A 6847-nucleotide genomic window follows, 5' to 3' on the forward strand; every position below is an offset into this window, starting at 1 on the left:
ACACTGTCAGGGCTCCTAGGAACCTACAGTCCTATGAAAAAGTTTGGGCATCCCTATTAATCTTAATCATTTTTAGTTCTAAATATTTTGGTGTTTGCAGCAGCCATTTCAGTTTGATATATCTAATAACTGATGGACACAGTAATATTTCAGGATTGAAATGAGGTTTATTGTACTAACAGAAAATGTGCAATATGCATTAAACCAAAATTTGACCGGTGCAAAAGTATGGGCACCTCAACAGAAAAGTGACATTAATATTTAGTAGATCCTCCTTTTGCAAAGATAACAGCCTCTAGTCGCTTCCTGTAGCTTTTAATCAGTTCCTGGATCCTGGATAAAGGTATTTTGGACAAACAATTCAAGTTCAGTTAAGTTAGATGGTCGCCGAGCATGGACAGCCCGCTTCAAATCATCCCACAGATGTTCAATGATATTCAGGTCTGGGGACTGGGATGGCCATTCCAGAACATTGTAATTGTTCCTCTGCATGAATGCCTGAGGATTTGGAGCGGTGTTTTGGATCATTGTCTTGCTGAAATATCCATCCCCGGCGTAACTTCAACTTCGTCACTGCTTCTTGAACATTATTCTCAAGAATCTGCTGATACTGAGTGGAATCCATGCGACTCTCAACTTTAACAAGATTCCCGATGCCGGCATTGGCCACACAGCCCCAAAGCATGATGGAACCTCCACCAAATTTTACAGTGGGTAGCATGTGTTTTTCTTGGAATGCTGTTTCTTTTTGGACGCCATGCATAACGCCTTTTTTTTTATAACCAAACAACTCAATTTTTGTTTCCAAAATGAAGCTGCCTTGTCCAAATGTGCTTTTTCATACCTCAGGCAACTCTATTTGTGGCGTACGTGCAGAAACGGCTTCTTTCTCATCACTCTCCCATACAGCTTCTATTTGTGCAAAGTGCGCTGTATAGTTGACCGATGCACAGTGACACCATCTGCAGCAAGATGATGCTGCAGCTCTTTGGAGGTGGTCTGTGGATTGTCCTTGACTGTTCTCACCATTCTTCTTCTCTGCCTTTCTGATATTTTTCTTGGCCTGCCACTTCTGGGCTTAACAAGAACTGTCCCTGTGGTCTTCCATTTCCTTACTATGTTCCTCACAATGGAAACTGACAGGTTAAATCTCTGAGACAACTTTTTGTATCCTTCCCCTGAACAACTATGTTGAACAATCTTTGTTTTCAGATCATTTGAGAGTTGTTTTGAGTAGCCCATGATGCCACTCTTCAGAGGAGATTCAAATAGGAGATCAACTTGCAATTGGCCACCTTAAATACCTTTTCTTATGATTGGATACATCTGGCTATGAAGTTCAAAGCTCACTGAGGTTACAAATCCAATTTTGTGCTTCAGTAAGTCAGTAAAAAGTAGTTAGGGGAATTCAAATCAATAAAATGATAAAGGTGCCCATACTTTTGCACTGGTCAAATTTTGGTTTAATGCATATTGCACATTTTCTGTTAGTACAATAAACCTCATTTCAATCCTGAAATATTACTGTGTCCATCAGTTATTAGATATATCAAACTGAAATGGCTGTTGCAAACACCAAAATATTTAGAACAAAAAATGATTAAGATTAATAGGGGTGCCCAAACTTTTTCATAGGACTGTATCTATAAAACATAGTGTATAACACTCTCAGGGCTCCTAGGACCTATCTATCCAATTTCTAGCTCTAAGACAAACACATCTGAGGTTATGACACAGTTAAAGTGACATTATTATACTTTGGAGTCTCTTCAGACTGCAGAATATAACAGAGGGAGGCTCAGGGGAGCTGTACAAATAAAAAACAAAAAAAAACCATTCATACTCGTCTTACTTTACCTCTTTGGATCCTCCTTGCGGTGCTCTGTCTCTGCCTTCTCGATGATGTCATGACGCTCAGTGTGCCCATGTGACCGCTGACAGTCCAATCAGAGGCCTCAGCAGTGATCCTGGGTGCATGATGTCAACAGGAGAGTGTCGAACCCTTCCAGGGGGCCTAAGGGAGGTCATGGAAGGTGAATATGAAGGGTTTTTTTCACCTCCCTTGGGCCTATGCTTATTTTACTAGAGGGTTTTATATAGCTCCAACATATTCCGCAGCGCTGTACAATTTGTAGGATTCAATTACAGACAGAAAGATACATTACAAAAGAAATAGTCATTTCACACAATGGGACTGAGGGCCCTGCTCGCAAGAGCTTACAATCTATGAGGTAGAGGGGGTGACAGAAGAGGTAGGAGGGGCAGTATTGCTTATACAGAGGTCAGACAATTCTGTAATAGAGGTGACTGTCATTACACAAACATAAATCTATATGAGCCGTCACCAGTCGTGTCCTATAATGTGCAGCTGGAGCCTGGACATACAAAGTTACAGTCCAATATGGCATCATAACCTGTGTGGTAATGTGGGAGCGGGGACAGAGGAGGGTTTGTTTTAGGGATTCTAACAGTGGACGAGTTTGCATTAGAAATTGTGATAGGCTTGTCCGATAAGATGTGTCTTTAGTTTGCACTTGAAGATGTAGAAATTGGGAGTTAATCTGATTGTCCGGGGTAGAGCATTCCAGAGAAGTGGTGCAGCTCGGGAGAAGTCTTGTATACGAGCGTGGGAGGTTCTGATAATAGAGGATGTAAGTGTTAGGTCATTGAGTGAGCGGAGAGCACGGGTTGGGCGGTAGACAGAGATGAGGGAGGCAATGTATGGAGGTGCGGCATTATGGAGAGCCTTGTGGATGAGGGGGATAACTTTATATTTTATTCTATAATGAATAGGCAGCCAATGTAGTGACTGGCACAGACCGGAGGCATCGCTGTAACGTCTAGCCTGATAGATGAGCCTGGCCGCTGCATTCAGAATAGATTGTAGAGGGGAGAGTTCCCTATCAGTTTCAGCCCCAGAACACGTATATAGTCACGTATAGTATATAACACTAACATTGAATATTCTTTGTTTTAGTTTATAATAACACATTCAATATTATAACAAAAAAACCCCGCTGATTTTGCAATATATAAATACATGTAAAATGCACGGGGGATTACATCCAGAACTGGCCACAAGAGGGCAGAGGACTGACATGTTCCCACTATTCCCAGCTTGTATTTGCAGAGACAGGGTGCAGGATTTGGGGTCTGGTAGTGACGGCTATTATCTATGGATTCATTCATTTATTTAACAATGGGTTTTCTATACGGGACAAAAGAGGTTGTCCTATAAGCAACAATTATTCATTAGGATAGGGGATAGGGGTCTAATCCGTGACAAGAATGGCCGTCCCGTGTCCCCTTTTAGAAAGGAGCAATGGTTACCCCAGTCCTCTGTCTATAGGAGATAGCCAAGTGCTGTGCTCAGCCGCTGACATGTGCGACCACCTCTCAGTTCAAACAGGGGACATGAGACCTCCATTCCCATGATTGAGGAGGGGACCGCCCGTGATTAGAAATGTATCTACAGGGAGGGGATCATTGCAGTTTGTGGAATAACCCCTAGGGGGCGACTTGTGTTATTTTTGCAAATGTATATTAGGAAACTCCTAATATACACAATCCACAAGGCTCCGCGGGAACGGACATTGGACCCCGGGACAATGGGGACAGATGAGTATGGGGTTTTTTTTGGGAAGGGGAGGGAGGTTTACCTTCCCAGGTTATTTCCTTGACACCCCCTTTAAAATTTGCACCCCATGGATAAAACCGACCATTTTTCACCGCCATTTTTACGTACAGTCGTGTGAATATAACATGATACGAATTACTTAAAGGGCCCAGCTACCGTTTTCTAAGGTGCTGGAGTCTCCCGGACCTTCTGTTTTCTTCTGCATAAGATCCGACATGAACGCGAATTTCTAGATCTTCATCTCCCATTAGGCGCGGTTCGGCACCAGGGCTATGCCGCTCACGGTCGACATCTAGTTTCCATGACAACTGTAAAATCACTTGTGAGACGCTCCGACATTCTTCCACATTTCTTGCCGTAGGACACTGAATCAGGAATTCTTAGAAAATGTAGATGGAAGTTATACGTCCTTCACCATGCGGAGACGGAGGCTGCGACGATATTTCCGACATGCTGTAAATCGTGTATATACATACCTGAACCATGGGGACGTGTAGGTATATAGAAATATTAAGAAATAAGTGGTGGGGTCTAGCGTAGAACAGGGTTGGGATTATTGTATATGGCGCCCGGTGAGGTAACTCCCTATATGTGCTATTACATTATATACTGTACCCATACCTCCCAACCGTCCCGATAGATAGGTTAGTGTCACCAGAACCAGCATATCACCCCAGCCCTGCAGATAGATAGGTTAATGTCACCAGAACCAGCATATCACCCCAGCCCTGCAGATAGATAGGTTACTGTCACCAGAACCAGCATATCACCCCAGCCCTGCAGATAGATAGGTTAGTGTCACCAGAACCAGCATATCACCCCAGCCCTGCAGATAGATAGGTTAGTGTCACCAGAACCAGCATATCACCCCAGCCCCGCAGATAGATAGGTTACTGTCACCAGAACCAGCATATCACCCCAGTCCTGCAGATAGATAGGTTAGTGTCACCAGAACCAGCATATCACCCCAGTCCTGCAGATAGATAGGTTAGTGTCACCAGAACCAGCATATCACCCCAGCCCTGCAGATAGATAGGTTAGTGTCACCAGAACCAGCATATCACCCCAGCCCCGCAGATAGGTTAGTGTCACCAGAACCAGTATTTCACCCCAGCCCTGCAGATAGATAGGTTAGTGTCACCAGAACCAGTATTTCACCCCAGCCCTGCAGATAGATAGGTTAGTGTCACCAGAACCAGCATATCACCCCAGCCTCGCAGATAGGTTAGTGTCACCAGAACCAGCATATCACCCCAGCCCTGCAGATAGATAGGTTAGTGTCACCAGAACCAGCATATCACCCCAGCCCTGCAGATAGATAGGTTAGTGTCACCAGAACCAGCATATCACCCCAGCCCTGCAGATAGATAGGTTAGTGTCACCAGAGCCAGCATATCACCCCAGCCCTGCAGATAGATAGGTTAGTGTCACCAGAACCAGCATATCACCCCAGCCCCGCAGATAGGTTAGTGTCACCAGAACCAGCATATCACCCCAGCCCTGCAGATAGATAGGTTAGTGTCACCAGAACCAGCATATCACCCCAGCCCTGCAGATAGATAGGTTAGTGTCACCAGAACCAGCATATCACCCCAGTCCTGCAGATAGATAGGTTAGTGTCACCAGACCCAGTATATCACCCCAGCCCTGCAGATAGATAGGTTAGTGTCACCAGAACCAGCATATCACCCCAGCCCTGCAGATAGATAGGTTACTGTCACCAGAACCAGCATATCACCCCAGCCCTGCAGATAGATAGGTTAGTGTCACCAGACCCAGCATATCACCCCAGCCCTGCAGATAGATAGGTTAGTGTCACCAGAACCAGCATATCACCCCAGCCCTGCAGATAGATAGGTTAGTGTCACCAGAACCAGCATATCACCCCAGCCCTGCAGATAGATAGGTTAATGTCACCAGAACCAGCATATCACCCCAGTCCTGCAGACAGATAGGTTACTGTCACCAGAACCAGCATATCACCCCAGCCCTGCAGATAGATAGGTTATTGTCACCAGAACCAGCATATCACCCCAGCCCTGCAGATAGATAGGTTATTGTCACCAGAACCAGCATATCACCCCAGCCCTGCAGATAGATAGGTTAGTGTCACCAGAACCAGTATATCACCCCAGCCCTGCAGATAGATAGGTTAGTGTCACCAGAACCAGTATTTCACCCCAGCCCTGCAGATAGATAGGTTAGTGTCACCAGAACCAGTATTTCACCCCAGCCCTGCAGATAGATAGGTTAGTGTCACCAGAACCAGCATATCACCCCAGCCCCGCAGATAGGTTAGTGTCACCAGAACCAGCATATCACCCCAGCCCTGCAGATAGATAGGTTAGTGTCACCAGAACCAGCATATCACCCCAGCCCTGCAGATAGATAGGTTAGTGTCACCAGAACCAGTATATCACCCCAGCCCCGCAGATAGATAGGTTAGTGTCACCAGAACCAGTATTTCACCCCAGCCCTGCAGATAGATAGGTTAGTGTCACCAGAACCAGTATTTCACCCCAGCCCTGCAGATAGATAGGTTAGTGTCACCAGAACCAGCATATCACCCCAGCCCCGCAGATAGGTTAGTGTCACCAGAACCAGCATATCACCCCAGCCCTGCAGATAGATAGGTTAGTGTCACCAGAACCAGCATATCACCCCAGCCCTGCAGATAGATAGGTTAGTGTCACCAGAACCAGCATATCACCCCAGCCCTGCAGATAGATAGGTTAGTGTCACCAGAACCAGCATATCACCCCAGCCCTGCAGATAGATAGGTTAGTGTCACCAGAACCAGCATATCACCCCAGCCCTGCAGATAGATAGGTTAGTGTCACCAGAACCAGCATATCACCCCAGCCCTGCAGATAGATAGGTTAGTGTCACCAGAACCAGCATATCACCCCAGTCCTGCAGATAGATAGGTTAGTGTCACCAGAACCAGCATATCACCCCAGTCCTGCAGATAGATAGGTTAGTGTCACCAGAACCAGTATTTCACCCCAGCCCTGCAGATAGATAGGTTAATCTCACCAGAACCAGTATTTCACCCCAGCCCTGGAGATAGATAGGTTAGTGTCACCAGAACCAGCATATCACCCCAGCCCTGCAGATAGATAGGTTAGTGTCATCAGATCCAGCATATCACACCAGCCCTGCAGATATATAGGTTAGTGTCACCAGAACCAGCATATCACCCCAGCCCTG

This window comes from Leptodactylus fuscus, chromosome 5, assembly GCF_031893055.1.
Source record: "Leptodactylus fuscus isolate aLepFus1 chromosome 5, aLepFus1.hap2, whole genome shotgun sequence".
In the NCBI taxonomy this organism is placed as follows: domain Eukaryota; kingdom Metazoa; phylum Chordata; class Amphibia; order Anura; family Leptodactylidae; genus Leptodactylus; species Leptodactylus fuscus.